Consider the following 15,255-nt stretch of genomic DNA (forward strand, 5'->3'; position numbering starts at 1 on the left):
GTTTTGGGGGAGGTGGGAGACATGTGCCGGGGAATATGAAATTTCAAGTGCATGGGGTGGAGAAGGCCAGGGAGGTTTGGGAAGTTGCCAAGGGTGGGAGTGGGCTGAGCTGGGGTTTGTATCTTCTGGGGCGTTGGTTATGAGGATGTGTAAATAAAGGGAATTATGTGGTTTGGTGGTGGGTTTTGTGTTGATTATGTTCTGTATATGATTTGATGTTTTGGTTGTAATAAACGAACATAAAAAAATCTGTTCTTATCGGTTTAATATCTGATCGTCCTCTACCAGGGACTAATATGTAGTTTTTGGAACAGAGGGCGGAGGAGCATGCGTCCGCTCCCACTTGTCGACCGGTGTGCAGTGACTCAGGAGCGGTGCACATCCTTTGATTGTGGAAGAAAGAACCCAGCCAGCCAGCCCAGCCAGCCAGGCTGGGTAACCTGGGACTTTGGAACCCTCCTTGATTGACAGCCAGCAGACACACTTGAGTCCTTGCCAGGTCTTTTTGCCCAACCGTGCCACCTCCTTTTCGGGCCTTTTAGGTTTCCCGCCCTTTTCTCTTTTTTTTTCAAAATTAATAAATAGCTGGATGACATTGTGTTGTGACTGGAGCATGTCCTTGTGGAGGTGGAGGCTGGAGTGGCAAGGCAAGCCACACCTTGGCTGGGGCAGCACCTTGGAGTCTCCCTGCGTCCACGACTACCGCCGTTCTTGACCTCCGTCCAAGCGTGCCCTGTGGCAGCAATGCGGCTGGGTTTCTCTTCATCTGCGCTTCGTCTTTGCCTTTTACTACAGATTTCCGTGGAGAACAGCCAGAGTTCAGTGGTCTGGAGCTCTGCTTGGTGAACTGCACCTTTCTGTCAAGTCAAGCGTCGTGTGAGGGTCGCTTTTGCTTGTCCGCCCCCAAGGAACCCTCCTGAGTGGGGCCCTGCGCCAGAAGAGGCGCCAGACCCATTACGGTTGTGGGGAATTATGCAGCTACCGGCCTTTTGGCTAAGATCAAGAGTATGGTTATATAGGAAGCTGGCGTTTAGCCCGGCCCATATAAAGCGTCTGAAACTTCGATGCAATTGGAATTAGTGGTGTGGCGTGGAGCGGCAGGCTTTGGGAGGGATTGCTTAGTGAGTCCATTTTGAATGGGTTTTTGCGTTGGAGCCGACAGGGGATTTTTGTCTCAAGTTACCCCAATAGCAGTTTTCTGATCTTTAGTTTTTGATCTTCGTTCCTGTCGCAGTTCGTGAGGAGGTGGGAGATGGTGGAGGATCGTACGCTCCTGGAGGCCAAGATGACTCCACTCTACCTCCAGGAGTTCGTCCCGTTGGAGATCCACATCTACAACCCATAGTTCAGTTCGGATGTGGCCCAGTTCCTGAGGCGGTTCGTGGCGGATGTACGTGGAGGGACGTGGATCGGGACAGCGGGATCTGGACGGGCCGGGCTACAGTCGGTTGAGGGGACCCGGGGAAGCCCTGGAGGCTTCACCACCCCAGGGTCCCTTCTCCATGGGGCGGATCGGGGGCTTTTCTGACCCTGGTCAGCCCTGTACTACCCGGCGGTGTGGGGTGCTGGAGCCTTGGTGGCCTGTCCAGGGAATAGATGCCGTTTCTGCGGTGGGGAGCACTCGGCGGCTTCCTGCTCTCAGCCGAAGTCCTGCTCTCTGTGCGGCGAGGTGGGGCACCTTTAGATGGGTGCCCGAGAGTCGGAAGTCATCTTATCTTGGGAGGTGCTTAGGCTGGGGACTGACCAGCGTCCGTCGACATCGTCAGCGGTGGAAGGAGTAGCGATCACGGAGCTGGTTGGCATTCGGCCTCATTTCAGGAGCAGCAGGCTGGGGCTCCAAGTGATTCCCAACTTGTTGCAGGCTGTATGAGTGAGGGCAGGCTGGCCGGGAGCTAGCGACCGTTTGCTGTTCCTGTGGCTGTGACTAGCCAGCTCCCCACCCGGAGGTGAGGGTGGTACTCGCCCGACCAGCAGGTGTGCCTGGAAGGGTTCCCTCTAGAGGCCTGGAGGTGGCGGTGCGGGGGTTGAGGAGGGGCCCTGTTCAGGTGTACGAGCTGCAAGGCCTGGCTTCTTCCGGGGATTCGTCGGACACCCTCGACCAAGAGAAGGCCTTCGACCGGGTTGCTCACGGGTTCATGTTTCGGGCCCTTGAGCACATGGGCTTTACAGCCAGTTTTCTTAGCCTGGATGCGGCTGTTGTACGCAGGGGCACAGAGTAGGATCCGCATTAAGGGGCGCCTGTCGGGCCCGGTCGCGCAGGATGGGGGGGTGCGACAGGGGTGTCCCCTTTCCCCCCTGCTGTATGTCCTGTACATCGAACCTTTGGTGGCCCGTTTCCGGGCCGACCCGGGGATACAGGGAGTCCGTCTCCCCGGGAGTGGGGGGGTGGAGGTCAGGGTCTCTGCCTATGCAGACGACTTGACCTTGTTTGTGTCGACACTGGGGAGTTTTGGGGTTGTTAGGGATTTGCTTGACCGTTTTGGTTTGGCGGCGGGGGCGAAGGTCAATGTCCAGAAGTCGGCAGTGATGGGCTTTGGGCAGTGGGCTTCGCTGGTTTCGTTTCCAGGGGGTTTTAGGGTGGAGGGACTGAAGCTTCGGATCCTGGGGGTGGACTTCTACCGCCGGGAGTCGGCCCTACGGAACTGGGACGGGCTTCTGGTGAACCTGGGTCGGCGGGTGGGGTTATGGAGGACCAGACCGCTCTCATTGTCTGGGAGGGTGCTGGTCGTCAAGGCGGACATCTTGCCGTCCATCAACCACCTGGCGTATGTTTTCCCGGTCCCCTTTTTGGCTGGTAGGAGGCTGGAGAGGTTGGTGTTCCAGTTTTTATGGGGGTGGAGCAGGTTCGCCGCAGCGTGATGTATTGGCCTGTGGCGGCAGGGGGCAGGGATGTTCCCTGCGTGCCGCTGAAGGCGATGTGCTTGCACACGGCTTTTCAGGCCCGGCTGCTGAGGGGGGATTTTGACCACAAGGCGGTGTTCCTGGTGAGGTTCTGGCTGGGGTTTGCCTTTCGCCGACTTCGCCCGCTGGACCCGCGGGTGCCCTGGTCTTGGGACGTCCCCTGGCATTATGCCAGGGTGGTGGAGTTCGTAGACCAGAGGCAGTGGTGTTTTGAGGGGGACCTGGTATTGGACCACAGGGGGTTGTATCGGGAGGGGTTGGGGCAGGCTTTCCCTGCTGGGCCTGTGGGGGGGCGCGCTCAACGGGTGGTCGACTGGGGGGTGCTCCAGCCGAAGTCGTTGGGTGCTGGTGGGCGGGACTTGAACTGGCTGGTGGCCTTGGACAGGCTGCCGGTCAGGGAGAGGATCCACAGGTTGTGGGGTAGAGGGCATCCTCGGTGTGCAATGGGGTGTGGGGAGGTGGAGACGGTGGGCCATGTCTTTTGGCACTGCCGGGAGGCCTCCCGGGTGTGGGATTTGGTAGTGGCCTGGGTGGGGCCCCCAGTGCGGGGCCACCTGTCTCTGGACCTGGTCCTCTGGGGCTCAGGTCTAGCGGGGCTCTCCAGGGAGGTTAGGACGGTGGTGTGGACAGTGGTGTCGGAGTGCAAGAGGTTTCTGTGGGAGCGCAGGGGGGCTTCGGTGCGGCTGCGCGCCCCTGCGGGAGACTCTGAGGGGGTTTTGCATAGGGTTAAGTGGAGGGTCTGGGGCTACGTGAGGGAGTGTGGTCAGCTGCAGGGGGTGGAGGAGGCGAGGAGGGTGTGGGGCTCTCTGGCGGCAGAAGTGGAGCTGTAGGTTTCCTTTTTGGGTTTTCCTTTTGGGGTTTGAGCTTGGGGTGGGTTGTGTTTCCTTTTGTTTTTCCTTGTTTTTTTGATTTTCTGTTCTGTGTTTTTTTGGGGTTGTTTTTGTTTTGGGGGGTTGGGGGGTAATGGGTAGGGAGTAGGGGCTGGGGGTGGATGTGGGTGGGAAGGGTGGTTTTGGTTTGTCTGTATTGTCTGTATTGTCTGTTTGAGGGTTTGTTTGGGTTTCTTATGGATGGGATTGTTTTTGGGTATGGCTTTTCTGTGTGTTCTGGTTTGACCAGTATGGGATGCAATGTACCCCCAATGTTAATTTAGCTTAAGTATAGGGGGACGGGGGAGGCGGGAGTGACATATGTGGTGGTGGGGTGTTTTATGGACATGTGTGTCTGGTTTGGTTGCATTTTGTGCTGTTGATTTCATGTGTCATACCTTGTATTGTTGCTGCTCTGTTAAAGTTCAATAAAAAAAAAAAAAATCTGTTCTTATCAGTTTAATATCTGATACGTCCTCTACCCGAGGACTAATATATTAATCTGATTTTTGGAACAGGGGAGGCGGAAAAGAGGGGCTTGCTCCGTCCGCTCCCGCACGCATCGACCGGTATTGCAGTGACTCCAGGAGCGGTGCACATCCCTTTGATTGTGGAAGAAAGAACCCAGCCAGCCAGCCAATAACCAATAACAAACCTCTGGGACTTTGGAACCCTCCTTGACAGACAGCCAGCAGACCGCGTGAGTCCTTGCCGGGTCTTTTTGCCCAACCCACCTCCTTTTTAGTGCCACCTCCTTTTTTTTTTTTTTTTTTTTTTAAATTAATAAATAGGGCCCTTTTGGGTTGTCCAGCCCCAAGGCAACCCTCTGGCTGCGGGGGCCCCTCGCCACCGACCTCCGTCCAGAGCAATGCGGACCCACCTTTTACAGTTTCCGTGGAGGGAACAACCAGTTCTGATCTCTGCCCGGCGGAGCTTCTGTCAAAGTCGGCGACCTTTGGCTAAGACAGCGGTCGTTGTACTTCATTTTGGATGAGAGGAAAGGCGGTCCTTACCTTGTGGTGGTTTGGACACTCTCATCGGGGAGTTATATTGGTTTGTGTGTTTTCTGTCTTAAAATTACTGTTTTTCGTTTTGTTTTTTGTCTCTTTTTACAGGTCTAAGCAGCTGCCTTTTCCTTTGGAGTTCCTTTTAAAACATCAGGCCCAGGTAAGCGCTGTTTAGCTCCTTTTTATTGTGTGGTTTTTAGCTTGTTTTAGCCTAGCCTTTTAGCTTAGTTTTTTAGTTAATTTATTGTCTTAAGTATTTATAGTTTTAGTGGTTTTAGTTTAGGTTTAGGCTGGTGGTGTCTCCACCATGTCGGCTGCTCGTGCTGGCATGAGGAGGCACCACAGCGTACGTTTTAATTTTGTTACAAAAAATGGAAGGCTAATGGAGATGTCCAGATTGGACTTTTCAAGAAAGTGTGTCCAACAAATGCTTGGTTTTAATGCTAGTGAATTGAATTGTTTGGTGACTCTGCCTGGGAACAAAGGGTTCGATGTTAGCTTTTATTTCGGCTTCACTGCTTAATAGTTTTTGGCAGCGGTTTGTGACTTGTAAAGACCAGCTCTCCATGTTTGAAGTTGAGAAACTTTCGGACAACTCACAGAAAGTGGTGATTGTTAGAATGTTCAATGAAACTGTGACTGGGGAGACATTAGCACATGGCTGGCTAGATTTTGTTGGATTTAAGTAGCCCACCAGTTAAGGTTTTGGGCCGAGGGGCGGCATTTGGAACTGCTGCGTGGAGAGTTCCCATTAAACAATGGGAAGACCCGAGCAGTTACCTGGAAACCTCCGTCGAGATTCCGTCTATGATTGTGTTGGGAGAGGGCAGGGGCTACATCCACTACCAAAAGGGATGCCTAAGCTGTGTATGCAAAATGCGACCAGCTTGGAGCACTTTAAAGCGTGCCAGGAAATTGTATGCAGGAAGTGTAGAGATTGGGCATCTTTTTAGAAGATTGCACAAATGGCCAGAAAGTGTAATCTCTGTGGAGTTTCATCCCATCTCTACAGAGATTGCCCTAGCTCTTTAATAACAAGCTAAAGGCTACCAAAATGGCCGCCATGGCAGCCCAGCCGCATGGCCCAGAACAAGAACAGGAAGAGGAGGACAAAATGGAGGAAGGGTGGTCCCTGAAGTTTTGGAGGAAACCTCCAGCCAGCTTCAGGGACTAGCCCACGACTCTGAGCAAAGCTAACACCCAGGCAGAGTCAGAGCACGGATTGGAGGCCACACCCTCCCAGCTGGGAAAGGAGATGGAGCAGGTGGAGGAGGAGCCTGAAGGAGTGATGGAAGCCCCGCCTCCCAAAACCGCTGAGGAGGTGAGTGTGGCCTCTGAGGGGGCTGAAGCACCTGCTTCACTCCCCAATGCGCAGCATAAGAGACCTTTAGAATCTCCTCGGGCCCGGTGGGCTGTCTTCAGGGTGTCTTTTATCGCATGGCTCAGAGCATCCACGCAAAGGGCAGCAAAGAGTTTTTTCTCTGCGAGCCCGACGCTGGAGACACCAGTGACCCTTCTGAACCAAATTCAATGGTCATAAAGGAGGAGCAGGTGTCACAGGAGACCAAGCCCGGTTGATCTCCACTTGTTTTAAAAACATGTCTCTGTAGTATTTTAACCCTTTAGGCGCCAGGTTTAAAAAAAAACATCATTCGATTTTTACATCAAAATTTCAAAAGGCCATGGCTTGAAAGTGGTCAGAGATAAAGTCCTACTGTAAATGTGAAAATCATTGAGTATGAACAAAAGTTTATGAAGGGGGTAAATTTACACATCTAATTTGCATATTATGACGTCACTGAATGACAACCACCTCGAATTATGCACATTTCAGTACATACTGGATGTTGTACATATATTTGAGCAGTTTTGCTTACTTTTTTGTCATTTCACCCACATAACACCTGAACAGGAAAGCAGTCACATGTAAACCAACAATAGTAAACTATTACTATTACCACAAATCTTATTCTACTATACAATAAAGTAGCCTGGTCAAATCAGTTCCTATCGCGGGTGACTGTAGTTCTTCAGAGCCCTATTTTTACTACCCCTGCTGTCTTTACTACGTCCATTACGGACACCATCATCACCTTTACCACTGGCACCTTCAGCTACGTTGGGCAGAGGGTCGACATAAGCGTGGTATGCTTAGTGAACACTGTCGGAAGAGCGCGCCATGGCGCACCTCCATTCACAGGCGTGCTGTGACTAGACGATCGCTCATATTCTCCAAAAGGCAGATATTCTCCTTCAGAATCAGACTAGGTAAATAACAGACCCAAGACTTCATCACATGTTAACTTTTTCTTCAACATTTGGTGTATTTCTGCTTCAATTTGTGCAAAACTATGGCCTGCATTGCTTCCGTGTTATGGAGGAAATGCCCGTCTTCTGTGTTTCTCGTGTGTAATCGGCGTGTAATACCACGTCCATTCGGACACTATCATCACTATTACCACTGGCACCTACAGCTATGTTGGGCAGAGGGTCGAAATAAGCATTGTATGCTTAGTGAACACTGTCGGAAAGACGCAAATGGCGCACCTCCACTCACAGACGCTCCGTGACTATCACTGCCAATAGACGATCGATCATATCCTCCAAAATGCAGATTTTATCCTTTAGAATAAGAATAAATGAATAAAAGACCGAGACTTCATCACCGCGTGAATTTTTTTTCAACATTTGGTGTATTTCTGCTTCAATTTGTGCAAAACTATGGCCCGCATCGCTTCGGCGTTATGGAGAAATGCCGTCTTCTTAGGTGTGTTTCTCGGCGTGTTTTCACATGCTTCCTGAAAACTTTGAAAAAAAAGGTTGAGCTTGAATCGAAGCTCTGGGTGTCTGCCAACTAGTGGTCAAGAGTACAAATGAGATTTTTACACTGTACTCGCGTCTATCGTCTGTTTTAATCAGTGGCGTTGTTTGTCGCAATTTTTCGCGACTTTGGCGGGTAAAGGGTTAACTCTGTCGTGTTCATTTTTATCATACTGCTCATGAGTCTCACAATCTCAACAATCAATGTAAGAAGTGTGAAGACTCTAGTGAGAGCTCAGAGCATTTTATCCCTGTTGAGCACTCTGAATGCAGATATATTTCTGCTGCAAGAGTGCTCCTTGCCCCACCAAACAATTACAGCAAGTGGTAACAGATGTGGACCCGGGACCCTCCGTGTGGAGCGGGTCCATTTTAACAAGCGGGCGGGGTAAGCCATCTTGATCAAGAATCCACACATCTTGGTGAAGGGCAGCACAGTGGTGAGACCCGGACGGGCCCTTTTAACCAACTTGACTGTTTTAGACAGGGATTTTAATGTTCTTAATGTGTATGGTTTTAATGATAAACACGACCGACACAACCTTTTAATAGAACTGCAGCCCCACATAGTAGGGAGGGCTCCCCTAGTGGTCGGAGGGGATTTTAACTGTGTTTTAAGCAGACAAGACAGAAAGAAGGTAGGGGAGGATTTTAAATTAGACAAAACATCCGGGGTTTTAAACAACATAATTAAAGATTTTAACTTAGGGGCTGTTACAGAAAAGTGCATCCACGGGAGGAGGGCTTCACCTGGCACAGTGGTGACGGGCCCGAGCCTCCCCGTGTCGACTATGTTTTAACAAGAGATTGCCATACCCACGGATGCTACATTGACCCCCCCTCTTCTTTTCAGATCACTGCATGCTCTCCTGCACCCTTTCACTCCCCACAGGTGTGACTGTAGGTGGAGGGCTGTGGAGGCTGAACTGCTCCCTGTTACAGGATGAGGATATAGTTAGAGAATACAGGGAGCAGTTCAGCCTCTGGCAGACCCCTCAAGACCTTCTGATTCCGACGAGCACACTGGTGGGAAATGGTGAAGGGTAGGACCAAGACGTTTTTTAAGATGAAAGGTAAGGACAAAAAAGAGAGAGAGGGGAGGTGCATGTTGGGGCTGCAAAAGAGATTACAGAGATATTTTAACCTTTTAAATGAGGGATTGGATTTTAGTGAAGAAATAAAAAGAGTAAAAAATGAAATGTCAGTTTTAGCCGAACAACAAAGTAAGGGAACGATTTTAAGAAGCAAGGAAAAAGAAATGGAAGAAGGCGAGAAATGTACAAGATATTTTTTTAAGAAAATAATTTCTAGAGGGGGTGGGATAATTAAATTAAAAGAAGAAGGGAGGGAAGAAACCTGCATAGAGGGAATTTTAAAAATAGTAGAAGAATTTTATGGGGACCTCTATGCAGGAAAAAACGTACATTCAGAAACAATGGAAGAGGTTTTAGAGTTCTTAAGTTCAACAGTTTTAAATCAGAAGTTTTTAATGAAAGATTTTACATTGGTTGAAATTTTAAAATGTCTTAGAGGTTTTAAAACAGGAAAGTGCCCTGGAGAGGACTGACTCCCCGTGGAATTTTAGGTTACCTTTTATGACATTTTAGCCAATGACATGTTGACTGTTTTTAAAGAATTTGACGAACTCGACCGACTTCCAGACAGTTTTAGAATAGGGATAGTTTCATTACTGTACAAAAAAGGTGACAGGACTGACATGAGGAACTGGAGACCAATTACCCTTTTAAATCTTGATTGTAAACTTTTTAGCAGACTTTTAGCTTTACGCATGTCGACTGTTTTAGAGGACGTGATCCACCCGGATAAAGTCTGTGCCGTACCTGGAAGGAGGATCACGGACAGCCTAGTGCTGGTCCGGGACGCCATCTGTTTTGCGAGAGACAGACATATTAGGCTTCTAGTACTAAATTTAGACTTTGAGAAAGCTTTTGATCGGGTCTCGCACCAGTACCTTTTAAAGGTACTGCAAAAAATGGGGTTTCCAGGGAGGTTTTTAAAGTGGGTGGGTTTGCTGTATACGGAAATATACAGCAGAATTCGTGTAAATGGGCACCTTACAAATGCGCTTAGTGTGCGCTCTGGCGTCCGCCAGGGGTGTCCGTTATCCCCACTCCTGTTCGTTGTATGCATCGAGCCGCTGGCACAGATCTTGAGAAGGGACAAATGGATCAAAGGACTTGACTTGCCAGGTGGACTGACCGCGACATGCACTCTCTACATGGACGACGTGACCCTTTTATTAAACGACGTTTTATCGGCCCAAAGAGCACTCGACTTGACTGACTGGTACGGAAGGGCCTCGGGCGCCAAGCTCAACAGGAGCAAGTCCGAGGCCCAGCTCTTTGGGCCGTGGGGTGACGTAAGACCAAATCTGGCAGTAAATTTTAAACAGACAGACATGAAAATTTTAGGCATCAAATTTGACAATGAGGGTGGTGGACGGGGCAACTGGACTGACGTGTTAGGGAAAGTCAGACAACGACTGGGTTTCTGGGGACTACGACAGATGACTTTCGAAGGTAAGGTTTTAATTTTTAAAGCTGTCATCTTAGCCCTGCTTTTATTATTGTGTTCTGTTTTTAGTCCCCCCAGGAGCTTTCTTTTAGGTGTGGAGAGAGCGGTGTTTTATTTCATGTGGGGGTCGAAGTGGGAAAGACTCAGAAGGGAGGTCCTGAAGAAAAGACACGAAAATGGAGGAAAGGGCCGCAGAGAGGGCAGTGGTGGCGAGGAGGGTGAATTGGGGTGCCATCCAGCCCTCTGTTTTGAAGGGGGAAGGGAGGGACCTTAACTGGTTGGCGGCGCTGGGTCGGTTGCCGGTGCGTGAGCGCCTGTACCGACACGGCATCAGCCGCACGTCTTTGTGTGCAGTGGGGTGTGGGAGGGAGGAGACGCTGGATCACACATTTTGGTCTTGCCCGGGAGCCAGGGGGACTTGGGGTTTGGTGGATCAGTGGTGGTGTGGGTGGGCGGGGCTGTCTCACGGCAGAGATGGTGCTCTGGGGGCGGGGTTTGGGGGGCCGGAGGGAGGGAAAGAGGGTGGCTTTGAATTTCTTTTGTGAAATTGGCCTTGTGGGAATGGAGGAGGGGATGTGTCAGGAAAAAGACGCCAGCTTTGGCGCCACATGTGGTGTTTGGGTGGTTTTTGGGGAAGGTGGGGAGACATGTGCAGGAATATATTCAAGTGCATGGGGTTGAGAAGGCCAGGGAGGTTTGGGGGGGGTTGCCAAGGGTCACAGGTGTGACGGTAGGTGGAGGGCTGTGGAGGCTGAACTGTTCCCTGTTACAGGATGAGGAGATAGTTAGAGAATACAGGGAGCAGTTCAGCCTCTGGCAGACCCTCCAAGACTTTTAATTTATACATGCACAATGGTGGGAGATGGTGAAGGGTAAGACCAAGAATTTTTTTAAGACTAAAGGTAGAGACAAAAGAGAGAGAGAGAGGAGGTGCATGTTGGGGCTGCAAAAGAGACTACAGAGGTATTTTAACCTTTTAAACATGGGTTTTGATTTTAATGAAGAAATCAAGCAGGTAAGAAAAGAAATGTCAGTTTTAGCCGAATTCAAAAGTAAAGGAACAATTTTAAGAAGCAAAGAAAGAGAAACAGAAGAAGGAGAAAAATGCACCAGGTACTTTAAGAAAATAATATCAAGAGGGGGTGGGATAATGAAGCTAAAAAATGATGGGAGGGAAGAAAATTGCACAGAGGGGATTTTAGAAATGATACAACTGTTTTATCAAGACCTGTACGCAGAGAAAGAGGTGCATGAGGAGGTGATGGAGGAAGTTTTAGAGTTTTTAAATAAAACTCTTAACAGTCAACAAGTTTTAACAGAGGATTTTACATTGGTTGAGCTTTTAAAAATGTCTTAAAGGTTTTAAAACAGAAAAATGCCCGGGAGAGGATGGGCTCCCCGTGGAATTTTGTTACCTTTTATGACATTTTAGCCAACGACATGCTGACTGTTTTTAAAGAATTTGACGAACTTGACAGACTTCCAGACAGTTTTAGATCAGGGATAGTTTCTTTACTATATAAAAAAGGTGACAGGACTGACCTTAAAAACTGGAGACCCATAACGCTTTTAAACTGTGATTGTAAACTTTTTAGCAGACTTTTAGCTTTACGCATGTCGACTGTTTTAGAGGACGTGATCCACCCGGATCAAGTCTGTGCCGTCCCTGGAAGGAGGATCACGGACAGCCTAGTGCTGGTCCGAGACATTCATCTGTTTTATGAGACAGAAATATTAGGCTTTTAGTGCTAAATTTAGATTTTGAGAAAGCTTTTGATCGGGTCTCGCACCAGTAACTTTTAGAGGTACTGCAAAAAATGGGTTTTCCAGGGAGGTTTTTAAAGTGGGTGGGATTGCTGTATAAAGACATCAACAGCAAAATTCGAGTAAATGGGCACCTAACCAATGCGATAAATGTTCGCTCTGGCGTCCGCCAGGGGTGTCCGTTATCCCCACTCCTGTTCGTTGCGTGCATCGAGCCGCTGGCACAGATATTGAGAAAGGACAAATGGATCAAAGGACTGGACTTGCCAGGTGGACTGACTGCGACCTGCGCACTTTACATGGACGACGTGACCCTTTTATTAAATGACTTTTTATCGGCCCAAAGAGCACTCGACTTGACTAAGACTTTTCCAGCTCAGGATCCGTGGATATATCCTTTGGCGCGTTGCCGACGTGCCATCGTTTCCTGACGGCGTGGGCGGACAAAGCAGAGGACGAGAGGATTAAGGGGCTCCAGGTGCGGCCACTTTTCGCGCAGGACCGTTTGCCGCTGATTGTGCATATGTACAATCCCTGGGTGGCGGATCAGGACGTGGAAGTTTTCTTGCAGCGCTATTGCTCAGAGGTTGTTGGAGGGACTCGCCTACAGACATTTGGGATGTGGAACGGCAAGCGGCGCTACTTAGTGAAGCTGCGGGTGGTGCCTGGGAGCCTGGGTGAGTTAATGCACCCTCCGGGTTCTTTTTCTTTGGGCCCGGATAGGGGGTTTTTGACTTACCCAGGGCAGCCTGAGTACTGCAGACGGTGTGGAGCGCGGGGGCATGCTAAACAGCAGTGTCCGGGTTTGCGCTGCCGGTTTTGTGGCAAAAATGGACATCAGGCTGCGGATTGTCGGGAGCCCAAGCTCTGCTCGCTCTGTGGCTCGGCTTCCCACCTATTTCGGGACTGTTCGTGGCGGCGACGCACTTATGCGGAGACAGTTGGTCGGCAGGCTGGTGAGGAGGAGCGGGAGGTGGTCGAACGGCGCGAGCAAGGAGAGGCTGGAGGGAGGGAAGGGCCAGGAGCTAGCGACCCGTTGCTAGCCGAGGCGGCCATTGCGCTCTCCCGGGAACACAGGAGGCCGCATGGTCGTGAGGATGAGGGGGGGCTCCCCCTGGTGGCGGATCGTGATGGAGAGGTGCAGCTTTCGGAGACATCGCCGTCTGGTGGCCCGGAGGGCGGAGTGGAGGGCGACAAGGCGTGGAGTTCCCTCCCGATGTCTGAGGTGGAGGAGATGCTGCCGGAGCCTGAGGTGCCGCAGAGGGGGGAAAAGCGGCCTGCAGAGTCGGGGAGTGATCGGGGAGGCCTGGTGAAGCTCCAGGTGCTCGGGAAGGCGGCGGAGAGGAGTGGAGGGCCGTTGTTGGACCGGACGACTCTGGAGGTGGAGGGGGCCATCTCGTCACCGGCCCTTTTCAGCTCGTCGGGGGAAGGGTCCTCGGTGGCGGAGTCGGACGACGAGGACTCGGCGGAGGGGCTGGTGACTGTGTCCAGTGATAGCGGCCCGTCAGCGCTGGAAAGCCAGAGTCCGAATGTGGTGCGGCAGTCTACGGTGGCGGTTCGGCCCATGTCCCGCCCGCCCGGAAGCTGCTGCCGCTGGGACTAAAATTGGACAGTACCGAGGGCGGCCGGGTGATGGACGGGACGGCAAGTCGTGAGTTTTATGTTGAAAATGAACTTCTATGTAATAGATTGGACTTTGGCTGTGTGGGGATGTGTTCGTTATTGTTATCTGCTGTGTGTTTGGGGAGTTTTGCTTTCTTTTTTCTGGGTTTCGTTATGGGGGGGTTGACAGTGACAACTGTGAATGTGCGGGGTTTGGGGGATGCCCTGAAGAGGAGGGCTGTGTTTTCCTTTTTTAAGTCTGTTCCTGCTGAGGTTTTCTTTTGCAGGAATGTCATTTGAGGGATGGGGGGGATATTTCCAGGTTTGCTGGGATTGGGAGGAGGGGATTCTGCATGGGGAGTGGGATCTGTGAGGGAGGATGGGGTGGGAATTTTGTTCAGGCACTCAGTGACTGTGGAGTCCAGTGTATGTGTAGTGCCGGGAGGGTATTGTCTGTTGATGGGTTATGGAGGGGAGTGCGGGTGAGGTGGGTGAACGTGTATGCACCTAGTGTCCGGGGTAGGAGGTTGGGGTTTTTTGAGGATTTAGCTCCTCTCTTGATGACCACTAGGGTGGTCATTTTTGGAGGGGACCTGAACGTGTCAGTAGATGCGAGGGGGGCGGGGTCGGGTGAGCTGGGGAAGCTCTGTGGGGATTTTGGGTTGAGGGATGCTTTTGTTCAGGTGGGGGGGGGGTGGACCGGGATATACCTGGACTAACTCTAGAGGGGCTCGGTCCCGTATTGACTATCTTTTATTTCCCGGGTGTCTTTGTCGGGGTGGTTCTCGGGTCCTATGTGGGGCTCGGACCATTGTATGGTGAGGGTCCGGGTCGAGTTGGGAGGAGCGGGATGGGGGAGGCCTAGATGGCGGCTCCAGAACTCCCTTCTGGAGGATCTGGAGTTTTGTGACCGCTTTAGGTGGTTTTATGGTGGGTGGAGGCTCCTGCGGCCTTTGTATCCTGACTGGGGAAGTTGGTGGGAAAGTGTAAAGGGAAGGACGGGGAAATTTTGTAGGGAGTGGGTGAAAGAGCTGAATAGGAGTCGGAGGGCTGGAGGTGGCTGGGTTGGCGGGTGAGCTGCAGGATTTGTGGGGGCAGGTCTTGAGGGGGGAGGTGGCCCCTGCGCAGGCGCATGGTCGGCTAGAGGAGCTGAAGGCGGGGCTTAAGGCCTTTTATGTGGCCCAGGCCGTGGGCCTGCAGAGGCAGGCGGGTCTGGAGGCCCGGGAGGGCTGTGAGAAGCCGTCGAGATACTTCTTTCAGCGGTTGAAGTCGAGGCAGAGGAGGGTGGACATGGTGGGGCTCCAAGGTGCTGATGGGTTGGAGGAGTCCACGGAGGCCATGTTGGGTATCGCGGCTTCGTGGTATGATGAGTTGTTTGGGGAGAGGGTGGGAGATCAGGGTTTAATTGATTTCTTTCTTGGGGGACTGGGGGAGCGTCTGGCTCCGGAGTTGCAGGAGCCTTTGGAGGCTCCTCTGGCCCTGGAGGAATTGAGGGCTGCTTTGGGATCCATGAAAAAGTAGCGGTCGCCAGGACTGGATGGGCTCACGGCTGAATTTTATGTGAAATTTTGGCCTGAGGTGGGGGAAGACTTGAGGGAGGTGTTATTGGAGAGCTTGGCTAGGGGGAGTTTGCCGTTGTCCCTGAGGACGGGTCTAATTTCCTATAAGGGGGGTGATGGGACCTGCATGGGAAATTGGAGGCCCATCACTCTCTTGGCGGGGGAGTATAAAATGATGGCGAAGGCGCTGGCTATCCG

General features: G+C 51.3%; 1 pseudogene; it reads left to right on the plus strand.

Moving 5' to 3' along the window:
• Positions 1-4,164: 4,164 nt before the first annotated feature.
• Positions 4,165-4,373, plus strand: LOC125292730 (annotated as a pseudogene).
• Positions 4,374-15,255: the final 10,882 nt, after the last annotated feature.

The sequence above is a fragment of the Alosa alosa genome, chromosome 3 (assembly GCF_017589495.1).
Source record: "Alosa alosa isolate M-15738 ecotype Scorff River chromosome 3, AALO_Geno_1.1, whole genome shotgun sequence".
NCBI lineage: Eukaryota > Metazoa > Chordata > Actinopteri > Clupeiformes > Clupeidae > Alosa > Alosa alosa.